The sequence below is a fragment of the Grampus griseus genome (genome assembly GCF_964374135.1).
Source record: "Grampus griseus genome assembly, chromosome: 17".
NCBI classification, from domain to species: Eukaryota; Metazoa; Chordata; class Mammalia; order Artiodactyla; family Delphinidae; genus Grampus; species Grampus griseus.
The window spans coordinates 77,228,689-77,244,280 of record NC_139011.1 but is presented as its reverse complement, the minus strand read 5'-3'; the positions used below and the strand labels follow the sequence as shown (position 1 = coordinate 77,244,280).

At 41.0% G+C, this 15,592-nt stretch overlaps 1 protein-coding gene and 1 pseudogene across 2 annotated transcripts in view; one reads left to right on the top strand and one right to left on the bottom strand.

Moving 5' to 3' along the window:
* The window catches only part of XKR4 (XK related 4), a gene marked incomplete at both ends in the record, with an annotated part of 322,922 nt that overhangs the window by 227,658 nt on the left and 79,672 nt on the right, over nt 1-15,592 (top strand). The window lies entirely within an intron of this gene.
* On the bottom strand, nt 3,440-4,799 carry LOC309835683 (large ribosomal subunit protein uL4-like; annotated as a pseudogene). Its single transcript has one exon. The product of its transcript is annotated as a large ribosomal subunit protein uL4-like (transcript).

The window sequence follows — 15,592 nt, the reverse complement described above, 5'->3', positions numbered from 1 at the left end:
CAGATATTTACTTTGAATACTGATGTACTGTAATTGTTATTTCTAAAAACTAAAAATAACTACCGTGAATAGTAACCCAAATCCTTGCTGAACACAGTCAAAGTGAGGTCAACTTAATAAAAAATTCAAAAGTGGCTTAATATGGTATTTTCCTAAATAACTTTTTTTTTTTTTTCTAGGAAGCCACAGACACAGTTACACGATCAGGATTTTCTGACCCAATTCTGATTGGGTGGGTGAATGTGGGAAGCGCCCACAACCGATGAAATAGTTTTCACTATGAAACCTCTTCTCTAGGACACACTTGTGCCGTCACAGAGCGTACAGTCGAGTCTAGAAATCTTTTACCTTCATTGGGCAGCTTGGGGTTAAACTGGGTTTTGAAGCAGTCCTTAGACATGGAGGCTAATATTTTCTTGATGACTCGGCAGGAATAAAAAACTGGGATCATTTCCTGTTGACTGATTTAAGAAAGGCCTTTTTTTCACCTTACTGCTCGCTCATGCATGGGAGCCTATATGTATGCAATCGGGAAGGATGAGATCCCATCACACTGAGCCAGATGCAAGCAGGAGCAAAAGAGAGCAACTGATGCAATTGGTGTGTAAGCATTCCTTAGTATAAAACCACATGGAGATGCACTCCCCGAAACTCACAAAGAGCTTCTGATTGCGGAAGGACAGGCCTGCTGAGAGCTGCCTGTGGAAGGTTTTGTCAGCACCTTCATTGTGATTCTAAATTTCCACAGCTTTCCACTCAGCTGTAGAAAAAGTCCAGAGAGTCCGTGAGGCTAAGGAGACTCCAAACCTCCGAAACTTTTCAAACATCCATAATTTTATCAGCTCGCACACCTGGACCGTTTTATAGGGCGTCAAGTTCTCCAGGGTAGCGTTGAAGTGTAGACCTTTCCCGTGTGTAGGCTTCCGTGAAGGCAGGTACCACCAGATTTTTGTTAGCTGAAACACTGAGTTAAAATTCAAATTAAAAAAAAGCTGAAACACATCTGCTAGTATGTAAAAAGGCAATAGATATTTTTGACATAGACTTTTGGGAGAAATGACTGAGTAAATAAATGCATAGGTTTTTAAATTCACAGATTTTTAAAACTCAATGCAGATAAGTGAAGAAGCTATTAAAGAAAAGCATTTGAAAAAAGTTTCATTTTTTAAATGGTTTGTGAGCCCAGAAGAAGACATTTTTTCCAAATTTAAAGATGCTATAGGGAATTTTGTGAAAGAGAGGGTACTGGATCTTAAAGAATGAGAGAAATGATTTTGAACGTAGAAATGTTTGGGAGGCAGGTCTGCTGGGCCTGAGGAGAAAGTCAGAGCATGAGGTGCATGTGCTGTAACGCTACCAACTCCCAGAAGTAGGAGGGGAATGATTTGAACTTGATCTTGAAGCTTGAGGGTCCTGAACATCTTTGTCCATATAAGGTCCAGCAACACATCTCTCAGTAATGGAATACAATGTCTTAATTAAGACCTGAAAAAAAAATCATCATTCTTTATTACATTATTTACTGAACAAACATTTGTTGAGTCCCTATCCATGGCAGGCACTAATCTGAATGCTAGAAGAATGATGACCAAGACCAGTCAGTGAAGCAGAGGAAGTAAGAGAGAAGTGGAATAATCAGAAGAGCATGGTGATGTGGTAGCCAAGGCGGTTATTTCAAAAGAGATGCTCATGAGGGACCGGCCAAGACGAGAGCTGAATAGTCTATTAGACTCTATTAGTCTATTAGGCAATGATGACATCTCTGTCGTCAGGACCAAGCTTAGGAAAGAAGTAAAGATTGCAAATTAGAGGAGAAAAAATCATGGCAGCAAGGTAGAACTTCTAGACTATAGAAGGAAGAAGAAAATCAGTGAAGTGGCTAAGAGGACAAGTTTCAGGAAAGAGACATAAATGTAAGACATAAACCATGTGGTGAACGGTAGGCTTGAGTAGCAGAGCAAAAGCAAAATCTTTATCTGATCCAGTTCCTGCTCTCCTACCCTAGTAGTTAACAAAGGTTAGTGTGAGTTAACAAAGGTGACACTACCAGTAGCAGGTGGAGCTGAGACCAGAGCCCAGGGTTCAGGGCTCCTCTCATGGATAAAGGACCCCAACGTGGAGACATTCCATCATGACTGATCTTTTATGTTTTCACTCACCTTGTAGCCTTCACTGTGTTCCTTAACCACACTGAGAATTTGCTTCTCTGATTGAAAAAGAATTTCCTGATCTAAGTCGCCACGTTGTGTTAGAATCACATAAACAATGAAAAGGACCTTAACCTCCTGTCTGGCACTTGGGGGTGTCAAGTGGTCCACATGGGCCATCTTCTCCCTTCCTTCCTTCCTGTCTCACATGGAGAAGGGGAAGGGCACCCGTAGCGTGTTTCTAAATTTGCCATGAAATGAGGTTTCAAAATTCACATTTTCTTTCTCTTTTAAATGGATGTAAACCCATTTGAATTCATTTTCCCTAACCTTGGAATTAAATCCGAGCCTGCTCTCCCCCTGAGCGCTCTCTGTGGCCTCGGTCACTTCTGCCCTGCACGGCCAGTGCCCACTGCCCGTGTTGTCATCTTGACTTTTAACCTCAGAGGTGTCCCAGTAGGGTTTTGAAACCTCAGGGATCTTCCAGCAAATGCCACTTAGACTTTGATCTGTCCACTGACGTATATTTTTAGCGTGAAGTACTTTCAGCCTTGACGTTTTTTGAAAGAATATACATTTATGAGGGAAAAAAATGTGCATTTTCTTTACATTTTCTAAGCACATCGTCTCCACGCCATTAGACGTGGAAACTAATCTTTTTTCCACAAGCTCATTAGCATTCATATTGTAAGTTTTGAGATATTTTCTACAGTCTAAGAAAGTATGAGAGTCCTATAATTGGTGGTCATTTTCTTCATTTTTTAATAGACTTTATTTTTTAAAGCAGTTTTAGGTTCACAGCAAAATTGAGGGGAAGACACAGAGGTTTCCCATATAGTCTCTGCCTCCAAAGAGGCATGGTTTCCCCAGCATCAACATCTCCACCAGATGGTACATTTGTTACCAGGGATGAACCTATATTGACACATCATTATCACTCGAAATCCATAGTTTACGTGGGGTTCACTCTTGGTGTTGTACACTCTGTGGGTTTGGACAAATGTATAATGACCTATATCCATCATTATAATATCATACAGAGTATTTTCACTGCCCTAAAAATCCTACGTTCTCCTCTTGTTCATTCCTCCCTCCCCTCAATCCCTGGCAGCCACTGATCTTTTTACTGTCTCCATAGCTTTTCCCTTTGCAGGATGTCATATAGCTGGAATCACAGTCTGTAGGCTTTTCAGATAGGCTTCTTTCACTTAAGTCATATGCATTTTTTAAAATCAGGTCTTTATTCAAAGTCAGCTGTCCCACATGATTTCACCTCTACGTAATAAGCAAATTTAAGGTTGTGCAGCAGCCTTCTTTTGCTCTGAGGTGGGTTTCTTTTCTATGGGCTTCTTTTCAGCTGCTGGTTTCTTGGTCACTGCAGCCTTTTTTCCCACCAGAGGCTTCTTCTGCTTCTTAATGCCAACAGCCTCCTTTCCTTTCTTCCCCACCACAGGCTCTTGCCTGGAAGCCCCTTCTCATCTGATCTGGCTTCTAGTGCTGCTACTGCCCTATCCATCCGGATTTTGTGGTACTTGGCCTGGCGAAGAACGGTGTTCCGGCACGTGGTCTTTGCGTGTGGGTTTAGCTTCAGCGTGATTCTCAGGCTTTTCATTGGACTTCTCTGCGGGACTCTGATGAATCCTCTCGCGTGCTGCCCGGAAAGCTCTTTGGATCTCTGGGTTTTTCACGATGCTGCTAAGGTCTGTACTGAGCGTCATGTGCGTGGGGAGGTTGTAGCTACTCTTGAGGGGAGCAGCTTTACGCCAAGTACCGTGCAGCTCCTCTAACTTGCGGAAAAGCACTTTCAGTCCAAATGCAGGAGCGTCGCACATGCCCCCCAGGAGCAAGTTTCAAAAGGTTCGGTTTGCTCACATTAGGCAGAGTAATTCCAGGGATGTTTCTGAAGGCCTTGATGACGCGCCCATTACAGATGATGCAGGATCCCCTGCGCTGGATACGGCGACGGTTTCTCATTTTGCCTTTGCCAGGTCTCATTTGCTGAGAGGCGTAGACCTTTTGGGTATCATTCCAGGCTTTAAGTTTCTTCAGAAGCAAAACAACCTCCTTGGTCTTCTTGTAGCCTTCATCTTTATCTTCAGCCACCAAAGGAAGTTCAGGAACGTCCTCAGTACGATGACCTTTAGACACGACCAGCGCTGCTAACGCCGGGGCAGCCAGTGCAGAGCAGATGGCATATCCCTTTGGTGTTGTATTCACCCTGCGGTGCCAGCGTCGCCAGGTCTTGGTTGGCGCAAACATGTGGCCCCCAGGACACATATTTCCAAGAGCACCCTGGCCAGAGTGGTGAGCCCTGCCACCTTGAACCCTGGGAATTCGAGCCACAGCTCTGCCAGTACCCAAGACTCAACACTGGTTTGATGACCTGCTAATTCACTGACAGCATGGGGCTGTCTGTTGTTTTTGCACAAGTTGGTGTGAACAAAGTTCAGAATATCTGGTCGAGTGGGAGCCTTGAACACAGCAGGCAAAGTGACATTTTTGCCAGAGGACTCCCCCTTTTCGGAGTACACTGATATCAGTGGACGAGCACACGCCAGGGCAGGGAGATTAGAAGGCCATGCTCCTCTCACCCTGGCGGCTCCCACAGGAAAATAAGTCATATGCGTTTAAGGTCCCTCCATGTCTCTTCATGGCTTGTGAGCTCATCTCTTTCTGCGCTGAACAGTATTCCACTGTCTGGATGGACCACAGTTTATTTATCCATTCACCTACTGAAGGACATCTTGGTTGCTTCCAAGTTTTGGCAACTACGAATAAAGCTGCTGTAAACGTTTGTGTGCAGGTTTTTGTGTGGACATAAGTCTTTCAATTCCTTTAGGAAAATATCAAGGATTATATGATTAAAGTATGTTTAGTTTTGTAAGAAACCACCAAGCTGTCTTCCAGGGCGGCTGTACCGTCTCGCATTCCCACCAGCAATGAATGACAATTCCTCGCCAGCATTTGATGTTATCAGTGTTTTGGATTTGGGCCATTTTCGTAGGTGTATCGTGGTATCTCACTGCTGGTTTAGTTTGCATTTTCTTGATGACATATGATCTGGCGCATCTTTTTATATGCTTTTTTGCCATCTGTATTTCTTCTTTGGTGAGGTGTCTGTTAAGGTCTTCCACCCATTTTTTGAGTTGGGTTGTTGTATTTTTTTATTGTTGAGTTTTAAGAGTTCTTTGTATATTTTGAATAATAATCCTTTATCAGTTGTCTGTTGCAAATACTTTCTCTCAGTCTGTGGCTTGTCATTTTGTTTTCTTTTTTTTTTTTTTTTTTTTTTGGCGGTACGCGGGCCTCTCACTGTTGTGGCCTCTCCCGTTGCTCCAGACGCACAGGCTCAGCGGCCATGGCTCACGGGCCCAGCCGCTCCACGGCATTTGGGATCTTCCCAGACCGGGACACGAACCCGTGTCCCCTGCATCGTCAGGCGGACTCTCAACCGCTGCACCACCAGGGAAGCCCTCATTTTGTTTTCTTGATGGTGTTTTGTACAGAGCAGGAGTTTTTCATTTTAATGAATTTCAGCTTATCCATTATTCTATGGCTCATGCCTTTGGTGTTGCTTCTAAAAAGTCATCACTATACTCAAGGTCATCTAAATTCTCTCCTATGTTATCTGCTAAGGGTTTTATAGTGTTGCATTTTGCATTTAGTGTGATCCATTTTAAGTTAAGTTTTATGAAGTTTATACGGTTTGTGTCTAGATTCCATTTTTGTTGCACGTGGATGTCTAGTTGTTCCAGGACTACTTGTTGGAAAGACTATCTTTTCTCTGTTGCCTTTGCTCCTTTGTCAAACATCAATTGACTGCATTTATATGGGCCTATTCTAGACCCTCCATTCTGTTCTATTGATCTGTTTGTCAGTTTTTCACCAGTATCACACTTCTTGATTACTGGGGCTTTATAGAAAATCTTCAAGTTGGGTAGGGTCAGTCCTCCAACTTTGTTCTTCTCCTTCAGTATTACATTGGTTGTACGGGGTCTTTTGCCTCTCCACATGAACTTTAGAATTAGTTTATCAATATCCACGAAATTACTTGCTGGGATTTTGATTGGGATTGAATTGAATCTAGAGATCAAGTGGGGAAGAACTGACATCTTGCCAGTATTGGGTCTTCTTTTTTTTCTGCCATGAACATGGCATACCTTTCCATTTATTTAGTTCTTTGATTTCTTTCATTAGAGTTTTATAGCTTTCTTCATATAGATATTGTACATATTTTGTTAGATGTGTACCTTACTATTTCATTTTGGGGGGTGCTAATGCAAATGGTATTTAAGGTAAAGGGCATGACAGACTGCTTCTCAAGTTATAACACAATATTTGAAAGTCATAATGCCTAATGACGATGACACTTGTCCCCAACCTCCACCACCACCCAGAGGATGAGAGAGAGATGCAGGCTGCCTCCTCAAGGAACAGAATGGAGAGAGAGTTCAGGTTCAACAGACTGTGTTGTGATCTTGGCTCCACCACCTAATAACTTTGAGCTGCGGCTCATTTTGCTACTTGTCTGCATCTATTTCTTCATCAGAGGAGTGGGGAAAGCAAGCCCTACCTCATAAGAAAGGCACCTGGAAGAATTTGCTGAGACATTGTGAAGGACAAATGCCCTGAATCAGACCCAGTATATGGCAGGTACTCAAGAAGCATCCTCTTACATCACATGGGGAATAGTTAACTCTGATGTCTTGGTACAAACAATGAGAAAACAGATCATTTATAACTAAGATATCAACCTTACCACCAAGACTGTACTACCAATTCAGGGAATTAGGAATACTACATCACTGCTTCTTCCTGGAAGGAAGGAAGGAAGGAAGGAAGGAAGGAAGGAAGGAAGGAAGGAAAGAAGGAAGGAAGGAAGGAAGGATAGAAAAAGTCAACAAACTGAAATATCAAAAGTCAAAGAAAAACACCAGAACTCCATAAGTTCATTGCGCCTCCATGCCCCAGTGGTGCCTCAATTCTCCACTTACTTGATGCTTGTCAGGATGTCTAATGCTTTGCCTGCATCTAGTGAATACAGGGGGGGAAATGTGAAACAGTAATCTGATATTATCAGACCCCAGAAAGGTACTTCTGGAAATACTAATTGGATTTTCTTCAGCCTTTTTTTAATTTAGTGCATTCTAGGAGAAGATCTCACCTCTCCTAACACTTATAAAGAGAATTTGTGAGCGAGATTGTGCACAAGTAATACCTATTGAATGCTCCAGGCAACGTGTTGCCATGGTACCAATCAGCTTTCATCTTCATCGGGGAATAGAAATTGAAACTGACAATGTTTGAGTGTAACTGTTTTTGTTGGTCCCCGTAAGCAGTGTGAGGGCTTGAAAAGGGAGGAGGTCTAGTTTTGTTGCTGTTTTCTGGTTTCAAAACAATACTACATTAAAATGAGTACAGGGGCTTCCCTGGTAGTGCAGTAGTTGAGAGTCTGCCTGCTAATGCAGGGGACATGGGTTCGAGCCCTGATCTGGGAGGATACCACATGCCGCGGAGCAACTGGGCCCATGAGCCACAACTACTGAGCCTGCACGTCTGGAGCTTGTGCTCTGCAACAAGAGAGGCCACGGTAGTGAGAGGCCCACGCACTGTAATGAAGACTGGCCCCCTCTCACCGCAACTAGAGAAAGCCCTCACACAGAAACGAAGACCCAACACAGCCAAAAATAAATAAATAAATAAATAAAACAAGTACAGTCCAATGAGTTCAGAGAAACAAAGAATCCCCCAAAGGAGCTCATTATTCTTATAAATTTACATTATCAAAGGATGTGGGGGCTTCCCTGGTGGCGCAGTGGTTGAGAGTCCGCCTGCCAACTCAGGGGACACGGGTTTGTGCCCTGGTCCGGGAAGATCCCACATGCTGCGGAGCACTGGGCCCATGAGCCATGGACACTGAGCCTGTGCATCCGGAGCCTGTGCTCTGCGACAGGAGAGGCCACAACAGTGAGAGGCCTGCGTACCGCAACAACAACAACAAAAGAATTGAGGACAGTCTTAGAGACCTATGGCACAACATTAAATACACCAACATTCGAATTATAGGGGTCCCAGAGGAAGAAGAGAAAAAAAAATGGGACTGGGAAAATATTTGAAGAGATTATAGTTGAAAACTTCCCTAATATGGGAAAGGAAATAGTCAATCAAGTTCAGGAAGCACAGAGAGTCCCATACAGGATAAATCCAAGGAGAAGCATGCCAAGACACATATTAATCAAACTATCAAAAATTAAATCCAAAGAAAAAATATTAAAAGCAACAAGTGAAAAACAACAAGTAACATACAAGGGAATCCCCATAAGGTTAACAGCTGATCTTTCAGCAGAAACTGCAAGCCAGGAGAGAGTGGCAGGACATATTTAAAGTGATGAAAGGGAAAAACCTACAACCAAGAATCCTCTATCCAGAAAGAATCTCATTCAGATTCAACAGAGAAATTAAAACCTTTACAGACAAGCAGAAGCTAAGAGAATTCAGCACCACCAAACCAGCTTTACAACAAGTGCTAAAGGAACTTCTCTAGGCAGGAAACACAAGAGAAGGAAAAGACCTACAATAACAAACCCAAAACAATTAAGAAAATGGTAGTAGGGACATACATATCAATAATTACCTTAAATGTAAATGGATTAAACACTCCAAGCAAAAGACATACACTGGCTGAATGAAAAACAAGACCCGTATATATGCTGTCTACAAGAGACCCACTTCAGACCTAGGCACACATACAGACTGAAAGTGAGGGGATGGAAAAAGATATTCCATGCAAATTGGAAATCAAAAGAAAGCTGGAGTAGCAATTCTCATATCAGACAAAATAGACTTTAAAATAAAGACTATTATAAGAGACAAAGAAGGACACTACATAATGATCAAGGGATCAATCCAAGAAGAAGATATAACAGTTGTAAATATTTATGCACCAACATAGGAGCACCTGAATACATAAGGCAAATGCTAACAGCCATAAAAGGGGAAATCGACAGTAACACAATAATAGTAGGGGGCTTTAACACTCCACTTTCACCAATGGACAGACATCCAAAATGAAAATAAATAAGGAAACACAAGCTTTAAATGATACATTAAACAAGATGGACTTAATTGATATTTATAGGACATTCCATCCCAAAACAACAGAATACACTTTCTTCTCAAGTGCTCATGGAACACTCTCCAGGATAGATCATATCTTGGGTCACAAATCAAGCCTTGGTAAATTTAAGAAAATTGAAATCATATCAAGTATCTTTTCTGACCACAACACTATGAGACTAGATATCAATTACAGGAAAAAAATCTGTAAAAAATACAAACACATGGAGGCTAAACAATACACTACTTAATAACCAAGAGATCACTGAAGAAATCAAAGGGGAAATCAAAAACAACCTAGAAACAAATGACAATGAAAACACAATGACCCAAAACCTATGGGATGCAGCAAAAGCAGTTCTAAGAGGCAAGTTTATAGCTATACAAGCGTACCTTAAGAAACAAGAAACATCTCAAATAGACAACCTAACCTTACACCTAAAGCAATTAGAGAAAGAAGAACAAAAAAACTCCAAAGTTAGCAGAAGGAAAGAAATCATAAAGATCAGATCAGAAATAAATGAAAAAGAAAGGAAGGAAACAATAGCAAAGATCAATAAAACTAAAAGCTGGTTCTCTGAGAAGATAAACAAAGTTGATAAATCATTAGCCAGACTCATCAAGAAAAAAAGGGAGAAGTCTTAAATCAATAGAATTAGAAATGAAAAGGGAGAGTAACAACTGACACTGCAGAAATACAAAGGATCATGAAAGATTACCACAAGCAACTATATGCCAATAAAATGGACAACCTGGAAGAAATGGACAGATTCTTAGAAAAGCACAACATTGCAAGACTGAACCAGGAAGAAATAGAAAATATAAACAGACCAGTCACAAGCACCAAAATTGAGACTGTGATTAAAAATCTTCCAACAAATGAAAGCCCAGGACCAGATGGCTTCACAGGCAAATTCTATCAAACATTTAGAGAATAGCTAACACCTATCCTTCTCAAACTCTTCAAAAATATAGCGGATGGAGGACCACTCCCAAACTCATTCTACAAGGCCACCATCACCCTGATACCAACCAGACAAAGTTGTCACAAAGAAAGAAAACTAGAGTCCAATATCATTAATGAATATAGATGCAAAAATCCTCAACAAAATACTAGCAAACAGAATCCAACAGCACATTAAAAGGATCATACACCATGATCAAGTGGACTTTATCCCAGGAATGCAAGGATTCTTCAATATATGCAAATCAATCAACGTGATACACCATATTAACAAATTGAAGGAGAAAAACCATGTGATCATCTCAATAGATGCAGAAAAAGCTTCAACAAAATTCAACACCCATTTATGATAAAAACCCTCCAGAAAGTAGGCATAGAGAGAACCTACATCAACATAATAAAGGCCATATATGACAAACACACAGCCAACATCATTCTCAATGGTGACAAACTGAAACCATTTCCTCTAAGATCAGGAACAAGACAAGGTTGCCCTTTCTCACCACTATTATTCAACATAGTTTTGGAAGTTTTAGCCACAGCAGTCAGAGAAGAAAAAGAAATAAAAGGAATTCAAATAGGAAAAGAAGAAGTAAAGCTGTCACTGTTTACAGATGCCATGATACTATACATAGAGAATCTACCAGAAAACTACTAGAGCTAATTAATGAATTTAGTAAAGTAGCAAGATACAAAATTAATGCACAGAAATCTCTTGCATTCCTATACACTAATGCTGAAAAATCTGAAAGAGAACTTAAGGAAACACTCCCATTTACCATTGCAGCAAAAAGAATAAAATACCTAGGAACTAACCTACCTAAGGGGACAAAAGACCTGTATGCAGAACACTATAAGACACTGATGAAAGAAATTAAAGATGATACAAACAGATGGAGAGATATACCATGTTCTTGGATTGGAAAAATCAACATTGTGAAAATGACTATACTACCCAAAGCAATCTACAGATTCAATGCAATCCCTATCAAACTACCACTGGCATTTTTCACAGAACTAGAACAAAATATTTCACAATTTGTATGGAAACACAAAAGACCCCGAGTAGCCAAAGCAGTCTTGAGAAGGAAAAACGGAGCTGGAGGAATCAGGCTCCCTGACTTCAGACTCTACTACAAAGCTACAGTAATCAAGACAGTATGGTACTGGCACAAAAACAGAAATATAGATCAATGGAACAGGATAGAAAGCCCAGAGATAAACCCATGCACATACGGTCACCTTATCTTTGATAAAGGAGGCAAGGATATACATTGGAGAAAAGACAGCTTCTTCAATAAGTGGTGCTGGGAAAACTGGACAGCTACATGTAAAAGAATAAAATTAGAACACTCCCTAACACCATACACAAAAATAAATTCAAAATTGATTAAAGACCTAAATGTAAGGCCAGACATGATAAAACTCTTAGAAGAAAACATAGGCAGAAGGCAGAACAGTCTATGACATAAATCACAGCAAGATCCTTTTTGACCCACCTCCTAAAGAAATGGAAATAAAAACAAAAATAAACAAATGGGACCTAATGAAACTTAAAATCTTTTGCACAACAAAGGAAACCATAAAAAAGACGAAAAGACAACCCTCAGAATGGGAGAAAATTTTTGCAAAAGAAGCAACTGACAAAGGATTAATCTCCAAAACATACAAGCAACTCATGCAGCTCAATATCAAAAAAACAAACAACCCAATCCAAAAATGGGCAGAAGACCTAAACAGACATTTCTCCAAAGAAGATATACAGACTGCCAACGAACACATGAAAGGGTGCTCAACATCACTAATCATTATAGAAATGCAAATCAAAACTACAATGAGGTATCACCTCACACTGGTCAGAATGGCCATCATCAAAAAATCTACAAACAATAAATGCTGGAGAGGGTGTGGAGAAAAGGGAACCCTCTTGCACTGTTGGTGGGAATGTAAATTGATACAGCCACTATGGAGAACAGTATGTAGGGTTCTTAAAGGACTAAAAATAGAACTACCATATGACCCAGCAATACCACTACTGGGCATATACCCTGAGAAAAGCATAATTCAAAACGAGTCATGTACCACAGTGTTCATTGCAGCTCTATTTACAATACCCAGGACATGGAAGCAACCTAAGTGTCCATCGATAGATGAATGGATAAAGAAGATGTGGGACATATATGCAATGGAATATTACTCAGCCATAAAAGAAACAAACTGAGTTATTTGTAGTGAGGTGGATGGACCTAGAGTCTGTCATATAGAGTGAAGTAAGTCAGAAAGAGAAAAAAAAATACCATATGCTAACACACATATATGGAATCAAAAAAAAAAAAAAGGTTCTGAAGAACCTAGGGGCAGGACAGGAATAAAGACACAGACGTAGAGAATGGACTTGAGGACACAGGGAGGGGGAAGGGGAACCTGGGACGAAGTGAGAGAGTAGCGTGGACATATATACACTACCAAATGTAAAATAGATAGCTAGTGGGAAGCAGCCGCATAGCACAGGGAGATCAGCTCGGTGCTTTGTGACCACCTAGAGGGGTGGGATAGGGAGGGTGGGAGGGAGACACAAGAGGGAGGGGATATGAGGATATATGTATACATATAGCTGATTCACTTTGTTATAAAGCGGAAACTAACACACCATTGTAAAGCAATTATACCCCAATACAGATGTTAAAAAAAAAGTGTGATGAGAAGATTGGGCAGGTACTTTATTATCCCCATGTCACTTAAAAGGAAACAGAGCTGCAGAAAAATAACTTGTCTGAGGTCATGGGAAGAAAAAAGGACAGAACCACGATTCAAATGTAGACAATCTGACTGCAGAAAAAGCGCACGTACCCACTCCTCTATACTACAAACCGTATTGACCATTAATTGTCTCCCATTCTGTCTTATATTTTAATGTACATTTAGTGAAGGGAGGAGTTGAATTAGAATCCTGAGCCTATTCCACACGTCTCCCTTGTGAATCGTCACTGGTGTTCCCGCATCATTTGAGGACATGCTGCAGAAAGTGCAACATCGCAGGGGAGAACTTTTCAAGAGGAGAAATGGCATATGTCAGAGCACAGGGCAGGAGGGCGCGTTTCGGGAATAGCAACTTGCTCTCCATGCCTGGAGGTGACCAGTGGGATTGTTGATGGGAAGTTGTAGGCTAAGCTTGGAATAGCCACTTGGAGTCAGATCTTCAGGCAGAAAAACCATTCAGGGAAAATACTTTTCCACTTCTCTGGGGGACAAGGAAGTGTACCTTGGGAAAACTGGGTAAGATATCAAGTGTGTTATTTTATATTACTTCATTGGCTGTGTTTAACTTGTCAGGTCATGGTTGGAGTAAGAATGGCTGCAGGGTCGGAGCAAAAAAGTCCTAGAAATAGTAGCCTTGTAACTTACCATTTAGCTACTGAAATATTTTTACCAAGGGAGAAAATAATAGCCAAAGATAGGATGAGAAATGGCAATTCCAGGTGAGGACTCTGGGCTTTTTACTTTGTTTTTAACTAAATCGTTGGACAGAATGACTAAAGGAGTTAAATTTCTTCTGACTGGAGGAGAAGAATCCTTGAAAATAGGGAGGTGGCAAAACACCTTGGAGACATTTACCTACAAATCAGTAAACAGGGAATTAGGCATAAGGACAGTAAATACAGGCTGTGAAGAAACTCAGTCGAAGCCAATAGCAGAGAGTGAGTGCAAGGTCCTCTGAAAGCATCCCTCAGCCCACACGAGGTGTGTTTATAAGGTAGTAAGCCTTATTCTTCAGCAAATATATCCAACGTACAAGTTTCAAATAATTATTATCACCTCCTAAACAGATTCCGTGGGTAAGCTTAGCGAATGATCCTCATGGCTGGAAATACACCAGGGACTACTCTGAGAATCGCCATCATGGCTGGTGGCCATGCTTTTGAATGTCCTTAATACGACAAATAGTATATATATTTTTTTCCTTTGAGAGTAGGTGTGAGTTTTGGAGAATGTAAACAAAATTTACAGAATTAAGTGTAGGAAAGAAGGGTGCTCTAAATTTGCAATACGCTGTAGGGGCAACCAGGAAGTGATTATTATAAAGAAAGAGGTAGGTGTTATTGCCAGCTCAGCTCAAGGTCAGGGGCATCATAAATCAGAGCCAGCAAGGGCAAGGGCAGGCCGGGGCTTGGCTCGCATCCTAAATGCTGTGTTGGCAGCAAGAGGCTTCTCAGACAGTGAGGTTCTGCTTTGCTGGTTGCCTCACCTGACGCCATATGGTGTACCTACAGAATATAGCTAACACCATTTCTATAATAGGATCTTATGTACTTCTGTTCAACTTTATCAGTAAATACATTTTGTTGATTTTTTAAAATAACGTTTCATGTCAGCTTTGAGCATTTGAAGATTGCTATGGACATCTTTTTTGCACTACATTTTCCATTAACTTCGCACGTTTCGCCTTTAGGGTCCAAAATGATCTCTTACCTATTACTTGGGCTTTTCAATAGTTTTCCCAATCTTTTAACATTTTCTCACTTTATAGCTAGGCTACTTGTGTGGGAACCATTGATAATTTAAGTAAGATAAGTCCATTAGAAGTAACTTATTCACACTATGAATGAGTGCCAGCGAAGGACAAATACATAGACTTACTTTAGAAAAATGTCGTCCTCTTACAGACAAGCCTTAGCCTTCTGGCAGTCAGCTGTCACCTTATGGCCAGCAATGAAGTACCTAAAGGGTCGTATTTCTATTTGTCTCATTACCATGTATTAATCAGTCAAGTCTGTACCGAGCGTCCATTATAAGCAAAACCACGGGAAGCCAGTTGCTTTTCGAGACAGTGTAACACCATCGATCTCCTGAGGGCTCAAAGCAGGCTCTGTCAGCCTTTCCCCACCAACTTTCTTCTCTCTCTTTTTCTTCCCCTTCCTCTCACCCGCCTTCATGCAATAAACATGCAGTAAGAACCCACATTTAGTCAGAAACTCTGGTTTTTCCCCAGTGAAGAGCTATAAGGTGATCACTGCCGAGACCTGAGAAGCAGCACAGCTCAGAAGTTCACAGGAAAAAAAAAAAAAAAAAAAAGTTCACAGAATGCCCTAAACAGAGCCGGCTGCCCCCTCCCAGCGTGACGAACAATCAGCCTTCATTGCTCACTCTTCCAGGGCCCATTTATGCCCTCAACCAGTTGGCTACAGCCTTGGAGAAAGAGTAAAGCAGAGAGCAGTCCCAGGAGTAGTTTCTGGAAGAGAAGGTGTATCTATATATAAACACAGATATATATGTCTGTGTTTATATATGTATATATGTATCTGATTACCTTAAAACCTGTTTTATAGTATCCTTATATTATTTCAAAATATTGACTCTGTTTCTA